Source organism: Pelecanus crispus, chromosome 1 (assembly GCF_030463565.1).
Source record: "Pelecanus crispus isolate bPelCri1 chromosome 1, bPelCri1.pri, whole genome shotgun sequence".
Classification (NCBI taxonomy): domain Eukaryota; kingdom Metazoa; phylum Chordata; class Aves; order Pelecaniformes; family Pelecanidae; genus Pelecanus; species Pelecanus crispus.
The window spans coordinates 217272034-217286725 of NC_134643.1; positions in this window are offsets into that span (position 1 = coordinate 217272034).

Here is a 14692-nt window from a genome sequence, read left to right on the forward strand (position 1 = left end):
ATAATGCCAGGAGAAACACGGAACGTAGTAAAGGCATTCTGAAGTTAAATACAGATTTCTAAGAATCTCACTGTTTTCCAACAGGTGTCATTTGACTTGAGATCAGACTTCTGTCTCTAGCAGTACTTGAAATCCTACTTTATGCTTAAAGCAGTAGGAAATATATTACCAAAGAAACCACCCCCAAACACCAAGAAAGTAACACCAGTGCTGGATATATGGAATTTGTTTTGGTGCTTCTTTACCTTCATTTCAAGATCCCGTTTCCTCACTGACTTGTAGGGAGTGGGGTCGCTTACTGCCTTGGGCCCCTATTAAAAGTTCCAGCTTAAGTTCTGTCTGAAAGATTCTAATAATGCTGCTTTTTTTTTTGTCTTTTTAATAAATTTGAAAATGTCAGGTGCTGTGAAGTGATAAGGTGCAAGCTTACAAAAATGTATGCCTGCAAATGGTCCTCTAAAAATTGAACAGATGTTCCCTGATGCATTCTGAACCAATAAGTGGAGCTCTCACTAGTATCGTACTGAGAACAATCACTTCAGTGGATGAAAAATTCTAGGTAGCTGTAGCTACTAGCGTGCCATGTGTGTTTTTGTATGCAGAACTCTGAACTTGGACAGCAAAATGAGCAGTGTTTAAATGCCAGGGTAAAGTTCTTATTTAACAAGCAAGTTCAAACATGTGTCTATCCGTATGGGTATATAAATACCCTAACTTTTCCACTTTTTTTTTTAAACATATTTTCAATTTATTTGCATCCTCACATGCAGTAGGTTTACATCATGTAAAATTTATTTTAAAGAACTACAAGGGAAATGGAATTTCTTGGGAAAACGGAATTTCTGTTTTTAAGCAAGCCACATTCTCCCTTAGTATACTAAACACTAAATGGAGAGAAACGTGGATGAATGGACCTTCTGCTGTTAGTGCTGCAGGCTTTGGGGCCCCATAACTACTTGTTGTACTCTTTCAAACTACGTTCTGCTGGTAGCTGAGTCAATGCGGCCATAAGTAGAAGAAAGCTGCTGTAAACATGGTCCTCAGTTTTGCTTTTGCTTTTTATTCATTTCTCCTGCTCTTTTTCTGTTGTGCATACTTTCAGCACAGAACTAAAGATAATTCACGAGTTCTGTAATGACTTTCCTCATCGGTGGCAATAAAACCACTTTTAAAATTCGCCTGCTTAAAAAAGTAAGCAAACAAAAATAAAAACCAGCTTTAATCAAGCAAGACAGTGTAGGTTTTACAAATAATAGCCTAGTTTTCTATAGCCTGTGATGTTTTTCAAAAAAGATAAACTTTCAGATGGTGTAGGCTGCCATAAGCCTCTTGTTTAACTGCATTAATTCGTAGCAGCTTTTTATAACCATATGTCTGCATCCATCATCAAGCTGCAAAAGCTGTATCACTTACTGAATTTGAGTGTTTTGAGCAGTTGCTCAGTACAGGCTTCAACACACCAATGTTTGATCCTGGTATTTCATGAAATAACATCGTGATGTGGATAGTGGTACCTGACACTTCAATGGGACATTGGTTTGGCTGTAACTTTTATTAGTAAATGTGGAGAGAAGATGAAACCAGCTGTAGTGTACCAAACCGATCACAATACTTCCTCAAAATCAAGATTTGAAAACTAACCTAAGTGATCTTTGATACCATAGGCTTTCACCTGTCTAATAATAGTGAAACTAAATTGCAAACAAGTATGTACTGGAATACCTGCTGTTAAATTCAGCCTTTTTTTCATGTTTTCAGAAGTTGTGCTGTGCTTAACAATTGGTTAACTTGAACAGTCTAGCTATATTTTTATAATTAATGAGTCTTTTAAAAGTTGCAGCGTGTTTCAGTACAGGTTTACATGTTACACACATAGACAGTGTACTGCATGTCTCAGACCTGACTGTCCCAGCGCATATAAAACTTTTCCTTCACAATCCCCTTTTAATATGAAAAATTGCGGGTATACAAGTTTGTGACAGAAATCTTAATCTTTTCCCTCATGTATAAGCCCATTTTCCTACCTAACGTTACATACTGTATCTGTAGCAACATTTCTTGGAGGAGTTGGAATTTAATGTTAATATACTGTTAAGCACTGTTCAGCTACTCTGACTTACGTTTTATGTGGCACTGATGTAACTCAACAAAAAAAAATCTTCCATTGGATGATCCTCTGGAACATGTACATTATCAAGTCACCATTTCAGTAGTTTAGGAACTAGTTTGACTAGGAATTTTGCATTGAAAAAAAACCCTACTTATTCTATGGAACGAGGCATTTTTTGCTTGCATTCTTTAAACATGGCATGAGTACTGGTTAAATACTGTACCTGTTAATCATTGGTTTTTCCCTATTGCTACTAAAATTTTTTTATCTCCGTTCAGGAACGAGATCCTTTTTAAAGTAACAAGTTACGTGTCTGGAACACTGTTTTAAGGTGGTAATAATTTTGCCATTATAAGAGTCTTGAATTACAGTTGAAGGGGGGAGATATCTTTTTGCATGGTTGTTTGATTCTGCACATTCATAAAACTTATATGCAGAAATTAATCTCATGTCTTCATGCTCTAGTTTTTTTCTAAATGTATTCAATAAAATTCTTATTACATGCTGGTTGCATTGGTTTTTGGTTTTTTTTTTTACTTCTTTTGTTATGGGACAGAACTTCCTTTTGGATTTGCAACACGGTTGTCAAAATAAAATGTAAGTGGGTGTTTTTCACAGGTCAGTCTATAGATGAGGGAAACACTATGGCAAAGGGTTTTTCTTCCCCACCCCTTGGTTGCGTTCTTTGCCTGTTGCTTTTTAACACAACAGCCCAGTCAAGATAGGTAAGTTTTCCAGCAGTTGGAAACTCCTGGAAGTGTGGCTGCTTGGATGGGGACCTGTCTGATTCATGGAAATTGTTCTGTCCAAGAATTTTGAGCTGTCACAAACTTACTGGAACTGGAATAATTTCAAATACAATGTTTGGGCTGTTTCTAAGAATGCTGAATATGTTATAGCTCTGGTGCTTTTTTTTCTGTCTTCTTGGTTTCTTGGAAAAAGGAAGAAGATCTCTGTCAAAATCTCTGCATTCCCACAATGGAGAGGAAAAAGGATTCACTTCTTGGGGCCTGAAATTTTCTGTGGTAATAAAAACTTTGTGTTTTCTCAAAGTTTGGGTAGGTGTTTTAAACAAAGATAACCAAGATACTGTCACAGACATTATAAACTAATGCACAGTTACTGTGCCAAATGAGTTGGGATTGTTCAGCCTGGAGAAGAGAAGGCTGCGGGGAGACCTTATTGTGACCTTCCAATACTTAAAGGGGGCCTACAGGAAAGATGGGGAGAATCTTTTTAGCAAGGCCTGTTGTGACAGGGCAAGGAATAATGGATTTAAACTAAAGAAGAATAGATTTAGACTAGACATTAGAAAGAAGTTTTTTACAATGAGGGCGGTGAAGCACTGGCACAGGTTGCCCAGAGAGGTGGTGGAGGCCCCATCCCTGGCAACATTCAAGGTGAGGTTGGACGGGGCTCTGAGCAACCTGATCTGGTTAAAGCTGTCCCTGCTCACTGCAGGGGGGTTGGGCTAGATGACCTCTGGAGGTCCCTTCCAACCCAAAGCATTCTATGATTCTATGATTTAGTCAAGCAAATTCAGTTTCTCTGAGTTTGTCTGCAGAATGGAGGGTAGGTGTTAGGGAGATAGGATGTTAGCAGTAAGGAGGATGGGCGGGCAAAGAGTACAGTCCTTAAGACTTCTCTGTAGGCAGTGCAGATTTTAACCTGTGTTCATAAAGTCAACATTTTTCTGTTCAACTTCTGAACATTCTGTTTTCCTGACACAATGTTGGTATGAACAGGAATGAAGAACTACTGTATGTGACCACTGTCAACTACGCATTCGTAGTCAGTCCTGTGAGCCTAAAAGGGAAGGGGCTGCAGGAACAGGTCCCTGTGGTCTGGAGGTACGTGAAATACATCAGCGTGGTTTTCTTTAGCTTAATTGATCAACCTATATGATGACTGATTCTGGCCTTCCAGAAGGCATGCAGGGTTTTTTTTTTTTTCAGCCAGTGCGCTTCTGTGTGAGAAGGAAGCATCTTCTTGAATAAAATATTTTTTATTACCTACTGGAAACAAGTATTTAAAAAATTAGTTGCTTGTTAAATATTAATAAAAGCAGCATTGCAAGAAAAGTCATTCAAAGCTAGCTGGAGGCAGAGCTGTTACCATCTATGAAGTATTTTTAGTCCAGAAACCTTGTTCTCTGAAATGTGTTTTAAATGTATGATAAATATTGATACTGCAATATTACTGCTGAATTCGATGCTTGGGAGAAAACTAACCTAATGTGATTCTAGCCTAATATGCTTAATTTATTCTTCCTTTATTGAAAATCAGACTCATAGGCAGAGTTGATACTGTGTGCTTCTAGACCCCAAGGGACTTAATTTTTAAGGGAATGCCTTGTAATCAATTTATATTGTTTTATACGTAAACATTAACCCAAACTTTAAATTTTCTGGCTTCATGTGTGAAAGCAGTTAACATTTGGAGTGTCTACTCATGAACGAAACCTACAACAAAAGCGTTCAGTTCAGAATTATTATTTTAATTGTAGCTCTGCAGATCGGAAGCCTGTTGGCACTTCTGTTACAAAATTTTTACTTCAATGGATTTATAACTTAAATGGGATGCTTATGTTTTCCAAGTGCAATTAACAGCTGTAAAGAAGATAAAGCTCGTAACATGAATGGAGAATATTAAAATGTAGTTGAAAATAAATTTTTAAGAGAAGGGTTTTACATGTTTATAGAAAAATGAAATAGTTCGTAGAAAACATGCTAAGACTGAAGGTTAATACAAAACAACAGCTCCAACTGTGAATGAGCCAAAACACCAAAACTTTTCCAATCACAGTGTTTTATAATTTTTTCCCATATCTTTATAAAGGTTCACCTTGTTGTCTTGTGCTATGTGAGCACAGTGGCACTGTTCAGCATTTCTTCTTTTGCTGTTACTTCTCCTCAACAGTATTTTACTTTAGAAGGGAGACAATTAAGTTTATTGCATTTATTATTGGACTGTTATATTGATGCACATCACCTGAAGGCTGCAGCATGGCTGGGACTTGTACAATGAAGAGTCGCCAAAAATTTCAACATGGCTGAGTGGCAGCACCAAAATGTTGAGTACACAATTCTTAAGATAAAGCATGGGTCATTTTAATGAGTTTTTGCATTTCACAGTTTTATTATACAATGCACATATGTTTTACCTTAAACTGTCCCATAGGGGTACTTAAGTAAACTTAAGTTTTCAAGGGTACATTGCAATCTGCAGTGTTGTACGTCCTCATTTTCCCTCCGTACATTGTAGGTATTCTTCACTGAAATTGTAAGTATAGTTGTCTGCGGAACGAGCAGTGGCTGTGAGACAGCTTGAGACAGATTTTGCCAGGGCTTCTCCCTATTCTGGTAATTCTGATTTAGTACAAAATGGAGTATAATACTGCCTGAGAGGCAAGTGCTGAGAGTCCTGCAGTAACTCTGAATCCTATATAAATATCTAGTCCTCGGGCACATTATCATTTAAAACGCTGCAGATGACAAGAATGTTTGCAAAACCGAAGTCCAATCAGGCTGAACTATGTGAACTGGGATGGTTTGAAAATGTAGAAAGAAAAGCTAGGTCCATTTCATCCATTTCTCAGATTTGCCAGGACTAGATACTAAGTATGTGTACAACTATATATAAGTAGCTGCCTTTAACGATTGTTCTTCCAAAAACTTGGGATCTGCCGCAGGTACTTCCTGAGTGCCGGTCTCTGCTGACCACTCGATAAATAGTATTGCCGCAGCTAGTAACAGGGCACAAGCTTTGTTCCAGTTCTCCAGAGTCTCAGGACTTGCCAGGCTTGGCATTGTCTGAACTTCTCGCCTTCCTGGAGATTTGTTTTAGCTTGTTTGGCTGTTACAAGTTTTCTCATGACCAAGTGGCTATTACCGTTGTTTCTCCTTTTATAGTTGTATGGTATATCCATATTTTTTATCTAGATACTAGTAACAAGCAGTATTTCTGTGTGGAAAAACATATTTATGATTCTAGCATCACATTGCAGAGGAATATGAGCCTGATACAAGCAGAGGCCTTGAAAACTGGGGCATGGGATGTGGTGCAGAGGACCATGGACATGGGACGATTAGAGAAGGGGCACAGGATCATAGAATCATTTCGGTTGCAAAAGAGCTTTAAGATCATCAAGTCCAACCATTAACCTCACATTACCAAGTCCACCACTAAACCAATTAAGGGTAGAGTAATAATTAATTTCATGTTCCCTGGCTTGGTGGCTGGATTAGTTTTTAATGAAAGTAAAACTAGGAATCATTAAGATTGGAAAGGACCTCTAAGATCATCAGTCCAACCACCAACCCAACACCACTATGTCCACTAAACCATGTCCCGAAGTGCCACGTCTGCACGTTTTTTGAACACCTCCAGGGATGGTGACTCCACCACTTCCCTGGGCAGCCTCTTCCAATGCTTGACCACCCTTTCCGTGAAGAAATTTTTCCTAATATCCAATCTAAACCTTCCCTGGTGCAGCTTGAGGCCATTTCCTCTCATCCTATCGCTACCTACTTGGGAGAAGGGACCAACACCCACCTCACTACAACCTCCTTTCAGGGAGTTGTAGAGAGCGATAAGGTCTCCCCTCAGCCTCCTCTTCTCCAGGCTGAACAACCCCAGTTCCCTCAGCCGCTCCTCATAAGGCCTGTGCTCCAGACCCTTCACCAGCCTTGTTGCCCTTCTCTGGACACGCTCCCGCAACTCAATGTCTTTCTTGTAGTGAGGGGCCCAAAACTGGACACAGTATTCCAGGTGCAGCCTCAGCAGCGCCGAGTACAGGGACACAATCACCTCCCTGCTCCTGCTGGCCACACTATTCCTGATACAAGCCAGGATGCTGTTGGCCTTCTTGGCCACCTGGGCACACTGCTGGCTCATGTTCAGCTGGCTGTCGACCAACACCCCCACGTCCTTTTCAGCCGGGCAGCTTTCCAGCCACTCTTCCCCAAGCCTGTAGCGTTGCATGGGGTTGTTGTGACCCAAGTGCAGGACCCGGCACTTGGCCTTGTTAAACCTCATCCAGTTGGCCTTGGCCCATCGGTCCAGCCTGTCCAGATCCTTCTGCAGGGCCATCCTACCCTCCAGCAGATCGACACTCCCACCCAGTTTGGTGTTGTCTGCAAACTTACTGAGGGTGCACTCAATCCCCTCATCCAGATCGTCAATAAAGATATTAAACAAGACTGGCCCCAGTACTGAGCCCTGGGGAACACTGCACATGACCGGTCGCCAAATGGACTTAACTCCATTCACCACTACTCTCTCGGCTCAGCCACCCAACCAGTTTTTTACCCAGCAAAGAGTACACCTGCCTAGGCCATGAGCTGCCAGCGTCCTTAGGAGAATGCTGTGGGAGATGGTGTCAAAGGCTTTACTAATATCCAGGTAAATGACATCCACAGCCTTTCGCTCATCCACTAGGCGGGTCACCAGGTCATAGAAGATCAGGTTGGTCAAGCAGGACCTGCCTTTCATGAACCCATGCTGGCTGGGCCCGATCCTGACCCGATCATGAACCCATGCTGGCTGGTTGACCTGCACATGCCTGGTTGACCATTGCATAATCTTTCCCGGCACCGAGGTCAGGCTGACAGGCTTGTAATTCCCCAGATCCTCTTTTCGGCCCTTCTTGTAAAACCCTTCTGCCCCATCTTGTAGATGGGCATCACATTGGCAAGCCTCCAGTTGTCTGGGAGCTCCCCTGTTAACCAGGAGTGCTGATACTGGGTGATACTGGAGACCCCAGGAAGGTAAACAGCTCATAGTAATTTTAACTGCTTTGTTATTGAAAGGTTTGTCTGTAATAGTACTCTTTGTTTTTTTCTTTTTCTGTAATAAATATTTAGACTAAACATTCTTTGATCACACAGTGAAGATTTCAAGTATACTAACAATGAACTTGTCTTTACTTATAAATTGTGTTTCTTTTTGCCTGTAATAAGACAGGTGGGATGCTTGGGCTTTACTCCTCTGCCGTGGCAATGGGTGATGCTACGCGAGTGCCCCCACTTCTGCGAGGCCAGGTGCCAGGATAACGCTGTCTGAGCTGCGGGCTGAAGGTGGTGTTTCAGTGCAGGCAGGAGGTGCCAGGGCACGCAGGCTCCGGTGGAGAGAGTATGGAAACATGGCCTGGGAGAGCTGAGGAAGCAAAAGCAGCATTTCAGGAGGGGGCTGTTAGTTCCAGGAATATCTGATAGGACTCGTGATCTCAGAGGGAGCTAAATCTTTCAGTGCTCTGCATTTGCAGCTGCCCTTGTTTCTGCAGCCTGACGTCCTACTGCTTATGGGTAACATAAGGGTGTGTTGTCACAACAGTCGCTGTGTCCAGCAACTGTGGCTTGAGTTTCCTTCTTAAAATACAGCCAAGTTTGGAGGTAATGTGATGGCAGCATCAGGAATGCGTCAGCAGCTTACTGTCAGCACGCTAGCAAAGCACATCTGGGGAAGGTGCCATGTAAACATAGTGAGTCTATTCTTATCCGATACCCTCCTGTGACATGCGTTTCCCATTATCGCCTCCTGTTCTTTCCCTTTATGGAAGGTTGTAACGTCTTTGCAGTTTACTTGAGCCAGGTCCAGCCCTGCTTGCATGAGGTGCCTAACAAACCAGTCCTCCTCCTCCTCCTCCGTTCTTTGAGCTCATCCAGGAAATCGATGTGCCTTACAGATTGGGTTGAAGAATAGCTCATAGATTTTCTTGGATGAGGAAGCAAACGTTTAAAGATGTAGGATCTGTCAGGACACAAACTGTGTTGACACTGACAGGAGCTGCCTTAACTTCACAGATTATAACTGGCACAAGCAAGTACAGAAGCAATCCATGGGACAGACAGCTCCTAAACCATTTAGGCTTTCTAAGTTCCTCCTGCTGACACTGATTAACAGAAGTAACTGCTGAACTTGACTTAGAACTCAACTTTAACACATCATAAACTTGCAGCTAAATTACAGGGTTAAACAGTAGCCACTCTTGCTTGATTGGAGTTGCTTTTAGTCCCAGTGGTGTAATGCAAACAGTCTTTTGCGTTAAGAAAAAGGTTGCTCACTAAATTCAGCTCCTACTGGTTTCTCTAGGGATAATTTCTGTGTAGCAGGTGTTGCTCAGTGAGGAACACAGTGCTTTGGTTCAGCTCAGAAGAGAACAGTGTAGAAGCAGCAAGATTTCTGTATTTCATTTAATTAGTGTTGTCTTCTCTGCTTTGCTGTAGGGAAGTCCATGATGTTCACCATCATTCAGCTCTCTTAATGGCACTCTTAACTGCATGTTAAAAAGCCCGTGAATAGAGGGATTGAGAATAAGAGAGGGAAAAAATGGGCCATGCTGAGCATATCTTATTCCTACCAGCTGCAAAGATGTCCCCAGCTGCTTTTGATGCTGTATCACCTGGAGATTCCAGCTCTGCCTCCTTGAGGGTTCCTACAGCATTGTCTGGGAGGTGCAGAAAGTCCTCAGTGACTTTCAGACCCAGTCAGGATCTTCCAGAACCTCATCCTGCTGCTGTTTTCCTCAGGAATAGTGTGGGGTCACTGCAGTAGCTCTTCTCTGCAGATGGTGCACATCACCTCTTACCCTCTGAATGAAACCACCACAGGATAAACTATTTCTGCTCTCAAGCAATTTTGTTCTTCTAAAAGGACCAGTGATTGACATATTTAATCATTATCTTGGTTTAAAGAGGAGAACAAGCAACCTTTTAAAGATACATTTACTAATTTTCATGGGTTTCAATCAGTGCACATGAATAGAGGACCACCAGCAGCACTTAAGGGGCTGTCTATTCAGTGGAAAGCACTACAATGAGAGAGTGCAAAGTACTGTCTTTCCCAATAATCCCTCCATGACAAATGCTTAAAGCAAGGAACAAGCAGGTATGTTTTAATCCCTTCATGCAATCATATGCTTTAACTCCCAAGTGCATTAGGGCCTTCTGAATGAAAGGTTGCATCTGGATCATTAGGCATGGGCACTCCTTGCATGTGTCTCATCCTTTTTTAACCCATTACACCTTTCACAATCTCCTGTAGCAATGAGCTTCACCATATAATCACATATAGTGTGAGTAATCCCTTTGTTTTAAACCTGCTGCCTGATATTTTATTAGGCAGCATGGACAGGAACAGCAATAGTTCTTCCACACAAGGAACAGGTTTCAGGTCACTGAGGGCTGCTGGCCAGGTGTTCAGGTCCTCTTCTGTTGCAAAATACTATGCAGTCCACAGAGTTTACATTCTCTTGGCCCTTATGAATATGCCAGGATTATTTTATATGTTATCTATAGAAGAAAGACAGAATAATAGAAATTGTGTCTGTGGAAAAGTCAGCATACAGCACCAGTAGTGATTACGATCATCTGCTTAATGAGCTGATTGACTGCTTTAGGAGCTTTCTCTTGCAATGCCTTTTCCTTAATAGATATACTGAGTTACACAGTATGTTTTATTTTTATGACTGTTGTAAAAGAATGCAATTTTAGATCAGCTGAAGCAATTTAAAAGTTTGACCTGGACTTGACTAATTGCTTTGGCTGAACCAAAAAACTGGACAAGTCCAAATGCCCTATTCTAATACCTGAACTGCATAGTTACTGAGAAGATTTATGAAACTTCTTTAGTTGGTGTACCTGTACTTCAGTCGTCAGGATGCTCAGTGTCCTGGTTTCAGCTGGGATAGAGTTAATTTTCTTCCTAGTAGCTGGCACAGTGCTGTGTTTTGGATTTAGTAGGAGAATAATGCTGACAACACACTGATGGTTTAGTTGTTGCTAAGTAGTGCTGACATCAGTCAAGGACTTTTCAGCTTCCCATGCTCTGCCAGGCGCACAAGAAACTGGGAGGGGGCACAGCCAGAATGGTTGATCCAAACTGGCCAAAGGGCTATTCCATACCATATGATGTCGTGCTGAGTGTAGAAACTGGGGGGAGTAGAAACTGGGGGGAGTTGGCCGGGGAGCAGGGATCACTGCTCAGGGACTGGCTGGACATGGGTCAGAGGGTGGCGAGCAATTGCATTGTGCATCACTTGCTTTGTATACTCTTTTATCATCATTACTATTACTTTCTTTTCCTCTGCTGTCCTATTAAACTGCCTTTATCTCAACCCATGGGTTTTACTTTTTTTTTCCCCCCATGATTCTCTCCCCCATCCCACTGGGGAGGGGGAGGGGAAGTGAGCAGCTGTGTGGTGCTTGGTTGCTGACTGGGGTTAAACCATGACACTGGGATAGGGAAATTTTAATTTTATTGCTCCACAAAGGCAGTCCCTTGATGCATGAGTCAACTTTAGGAAGGGTTGCTAAATTATAGCTTGTTGAGAGAAGCACTGGCATCACTTAATCCCAAACACTTAATCTTCAAAGGTTTTAAATTAGTTTGAGTTTTTATTAAGCTTGAGATCTGCAGAGCATTTTTTAGGTGGTTCTACTTCTATTTATAGATTGATTGATTGAAAACCACAGCAGAATAACTATTTTAAATTACTACCATTTTTGGTGCAAATGAATGAGTGTTGTAACTGGATTGTGTTTAGTACTTACTCAGTGGAGAATGGAGCATGTAGCCTATCCTCACTTTCCAGCCATCGCTAAGTTGACCAGGTGTTATGGTTTCCTTTCCAAAGGCAAACCAAAGGTATTTCAACTGTAAGAAAATCTGAAATAAACTTCTTGGCACTGTCCCTTTAAAACTGATTTTCTAAAGAGACAATTGGCAAACCAAATATCCAAGTGATATTTGATTCGTCCAAATTTAATTTTGCCAAATTATTTTGCAGCCCCAGTCCCAGCTGAAGGGTCCATTTTGCCCAGCTATGATTCACAGATTGCTTCAACCAGGTTGAGTGAATGAACTGTGCAAATGGAATTAGGGAAGGACAGAGCAGGTGATCCAGTCTTATCCATTTGTAAGAAGCAGCTGAAAAATCCCCATACACTTTGAAATTATGGGCAGGCAGAGCTACACAAATACAGCAGCCTTTGGGCTGGGAGACAGCAGTGGTGGCTTGGTTGCCCATCTATAGAAAAGTTGATACTACTGACTGAAAGAGGGAAGGCAATCTCAGCTCTGAGTAACTGATCCTTTCAATACCAAGAATATGGGACTTTATGGAAATCAATTAGTATAAGCCATTTATAATTGGTTTGGTTTCCTTATTTATAAGGGTTTGGCTATCACTCTCCCTCAGTAGAACTTTGTAGAGAGGAATGGAAATAGATTTAAGCTATTTTGTACAAATGTCAGGATGTAGTGGGTCATGATGAATCGTACATTCATAGAGAGTTATCAATTAAGTTGAGAAGAAGAACAAAGCAATTGATGCCATCTGTGCATTCGGCCTGATGTAAGCTGTAATTTATTCTTACAGCTTCAATGCACACAGAAACAAGAAGAGCTAACATGTTCTTTTGCAGCAGCAAGCACAGAACTTCAAAGGCTAACTACCACTGAAAAAGTGTGTTTACTGATGAAACATTTATTCACTGGTTTATACTATTGAAGATATTTCTGTAAATGAAGGTGGAAGCACACCTTGTCAGGTATTTCCTTTTTATGTGGAAATTCCTTGTTTGCCTTATCCTCTGATGTGCAGCAGCAACGACTGACAGATCCAAAGCTGGCTGCTGTTCACAAGGAGAGGCGCTCTTGGCTTTTTTCCACCACCCAGATACCCTGACCCTTCCCTGGAGGCACTGTCAGTTACTGCCCATTGCAGTTAACATAAAGCTATGATGGAGATCGGGCAATTCAGGAAAAGGGAAGAGAAAACAGTACAGTTACATACCAGTCACCGTTCACAGGGTATCACATCCTTCAGCAATGCCTTAAGCTACAGATGTGGAGATGAACAACTTAATAACTGTGAGTGGCCCCAGTTAGGCAGAAGTAAAGAGAACGACAAAAATGTAGTCACTGTTCTGGTGTCCTCAGCACTGACTACTCATGTCTCTTATGTGCATGCTGACAAGGTCAGTTAAGCGCTACTTTTTCCAACAGAAGACATGAAGCATGGACTGTGGAAGTGTCATTTCCTCCTCGCGTGCCCAAGGCTTGATTTGTGAAAAACAATTTAACAGTAAATTATGAGCACAACATCCATAGCTACATAGTCCTTTGTCTTTCAGAGAGGATTATTGGAAGTGATGCCAATGAAAGCCTCTCTTCTTGGTGCCATATACCCCCCAAAACAACTTCCCGAAGGACTGAACTATAGTAATTGCTCATTCCCTTGAATTCAAGGCATCTGAGATGAGAACAACTCCTTTTCTAGCCCAGTAATTGTCCCATTTCTCTAATTCTGTCTTTTTTAGTACCGCATCTGTTCTATTCCGCATAAAACAAAAAGAATTTTATTCCCACAACCTGGTGCAATTCATGGTTATGAGAAAAGCTGTAGTATATTTTACATAAGAAAAGAAATTGGTTATTATCAGCTCCCACAAACTGGTCTGTGTTTTAATAAAATTCTAGCAATTTTATTAGTTGTAAAGCATGTAGATGAGAAGTACATTTAAAGGACAAATGAAGCAAGAATCAATTTTTTTTACAAATTAACAGTTTTGTACAATTACCCTTCTCATACATTCCAGTTTCTCTTTGAATGTAAATGCAGCTCCTGATGGGAAACTTTCTTCAGGCCTCATTTGAAGACAGAATAACTTCAAGCCCCATGCCAATAGTGACATTGATGTCCTCCGTCTCCCTCAACTGGAAGAAGACATCTGCATGAAAGAGATCTCCCAGGAAAAAATAGGAACAAAAGCTGCCATGGGTTTGCGACTAGTGAAAGTGCCAAAAGGAGTAGGAAGGTCAGCTTTTGGTTATCCCCCACAATCTGTATATTCCAAAGTGCAAATAAAGGAGGGAGGTGCACACTGTCTTTCAGATGGGTTGGGCACTCTCTCCCTGAGAAAATGCTTTTGGATTTCTGCATATAAGCAGCTGTTTTCTCCGATTATCAAGAATGACTAGTACTGTTTTGGCATTCGGCAGGAGGGCCACTATTTTATTTTTTCAGGAAAAGAAATCAAATCAGTATAATGAGCACTCACCAGTCCTGCAGAATAGATTCTAAAATACAGAGATGCCTTTGGTGTCTTATATTGTACAAGTAATTATCAGAACAAGAAAAATGCATGTGCTGAGGAGTTTTATATTTTTTCTCTTGAAATGTGTGCTGTTGATCACTGCTACAGACAAGATTTACTGGTAGCTTGGCAAATAACTGGTTTTGTAATTATACATCTAAATTAACAGGTCCTCAAAATTGGCAGATCTTTCAGAAAACTCTAACTGGGAACTGAACTTCCTTCTCCTCACCCCCAAATTTCCTTCTATCTAGGGTTGTTCTTAAAGCTACAGTTTTGCCTGTATCAGAGAAGTGGTAATTTTCTAGCTCAGGAATTCTTTGATACACAGAGCTCCTGCTCACCCTACCAGTGCACTTGCATGCATTCAGAAGGTTGGAAACTGAGGTAGGCAGGCAGGCAGGCGAGAATGGGCCACTATAGTAGCCTGACTGCAGTGCGTTTCAGACTTTACTGTTTGACTGAGCTTTTCGAAGCCATCATC